Genomic DNA, 1,874 nt, shown 5'->3' with positions numbered 1-1,874 from the left:
AAAAATTACTAACCTTTTTCAAAAACTATTTTTGAAAAATCACTAACTCCTTTTCAAAAAAATTATTTTCGAAATTTTCCCTCTCTCATCTTATTCTATTTATTTATTCATCCACTAACATCTCTTCCTCACATCACTCACCAAAAATCCGAACTCCCTCTCTCTCTCTCTCTCTGAGTTCAGATTTTCTTCTTCTTTTCTTCTACTCACACAAGGACCTCTATACTGTGGTATAAAAGATCCCTATTATTATTATTATTATTTTTTCTGTGCCCTCTTCTTTGTCATATGAGCAGGAGCAAGGACAAGAATATTCTTGTTGAAGCAGATCCAGAACCTGAAAGGACTCTGAAGAGGAAACTAAGAGAAGCTAAAATACAATAATCCAGAGATAACCTTACAGAAATTTTCGAACAGGAAGAGGAGATGGCAGCCGAAAATAATAATAATGCAAGGAGGATGTTTGGTGACTTTACTGCACCTAATTCCAATTTACATGGAAGAAGCATCTCCATTTCTGCCATTGGAGCAAACAATTTTGAGCTGAAACCTCAATTAGTTTCTCTGATGCAGCAGAACTGCAAGTTTCATGGACTTCCATCTGAAGATCCTTTTCAGTTCTTAACTGAATTCTTGCAGATATATGATACTGTTAAGACTAATGGAGTAGATCTTGAAGTCTACAGGCTCATGCTTTTCCCTTTTGCTGTAAGAGACAGAGCTAGAGTATGGTTGGACTCTCAACCTAAGAATAGCCTGAACTCTTGGGATAAGCTGGTCAAGGCTTTCTTAGCCAAGTTCTTTCCTCCTGAAAAGATGAGCAAGCTTAGAGTGGATGTTCAAACCTTCAGACAGAAAGAAGGTGAATCCCTCTATGAAGCTTGGGAGAGATACAAAGGACTAACCAAAAAGTGTCCGTCTGACATGCTTTCAGAATGGACCATCCTGGATATATTCTATGATGGTCTATCTAAATTAGCTAAGATGTCATTGGATACTTCTGTAGGTGAATCCATTCACTTAAAGAAAACGCCTGCAGAAGCTCAAGAACTCATTGACAAGGTTGCTAATAACCAGTTCATGTACACTTCTGAAAGGAATCCTGTGAGTAATGGGACGCCTATGAAGAAGGGAGTTCTTGAAATTGATACTCTGAATGCCATATTGGCTCAGAACAAAATATTAACTCAGCAAGTCAATATGATTTCTCAGAGTCTGAATGGAATGCAAGCTGCATCCAATAGTACTCAAGAGGCATCTTCTGAAGAAGAAGCTTATGATCCTGAGAACCCTGCAATAGCAGAAGTAAATTACATGGGTGAACCTTATGGAAACACCTATAATCTATCATGGAGAAATCATCCAAATCTCTCATGGAAGGATCAGCAAAAGCCTCAACAAGGCTTTAATAATGGTGGAAGAAACAGGTTTAACAATAATAAACCTTTTCCATCGTCCACTCAGCAACAGACAGAGAACTCTGAACAAAATACCTCTAATTTAGCAAACTTAGTCTCTGATCTATCTAAGGCCACTATAAGTTTCATGAATGAAACAAGGTCCTCCATTAGAAATTTGGAGACACAAGTGGGCCAGTTGAGTAAAAGGATCACTGAAATCCCTCCTAGTACTCTCCCAAGCAATACAGAAGAAAATCCAAAAGGAGAGTGCAAGGCCATTGAATTAATCACCATGGCCGAACCTGTAAGGGAAGGAGAGGACGTGAATCCCAAAGAGGAAGACTTCCTGGGACGTCCAGTGATCAATAAGGAGCTTCCCTCTGAGGAACCAAAGGAATCAGAGACTCATCTAGACACCATAGAGATTCCATTGAACCTCCTTACGCCATTCATGAGCTCTGATGAGTATTCCTC

At 39.1% G+C, this 1,874-nt stretch overlaps 1 non-coding gene across 1 annotated transcript; it reads right to left on the bottom strand.

The window, feature by feature from the left end:
- Positions 1 to 822: 822 nt before the first annotated feature.
- On the bottom strand, positions 823 to 930 carry LOC148552759 (small nucleolar RNA R71). The gene has a single exon (XR_015892896.1). It is a non-coding gene; the product is annotated as a small nucleolar RNA R71 (small nucleolar RNA).
- Between the last annotated feature and the right edge of the window lie 944 nt (positions 931 to 1,874).

The sequence above is a fragment of the Arachis ipaensis genome, chromosome B7 (assembly GCF_059453495.1).
Source record: "Arachis ipaensis isolate K30076 ecotype BB chromosome B7, ASM5945349v1, whole genome shotgun sequence".
NCBI lineage: Eukaryota > Viridiplantae > Streptophyta > Magnoliopsida > Fabales > Fabaceae > Arachis > Arachis ipaensis.
The sequence above is the reverse complement of the archived record's forward strand: the minus strand, read 5'-3'. Positions and strand labels throughout refer to the sequence as shown.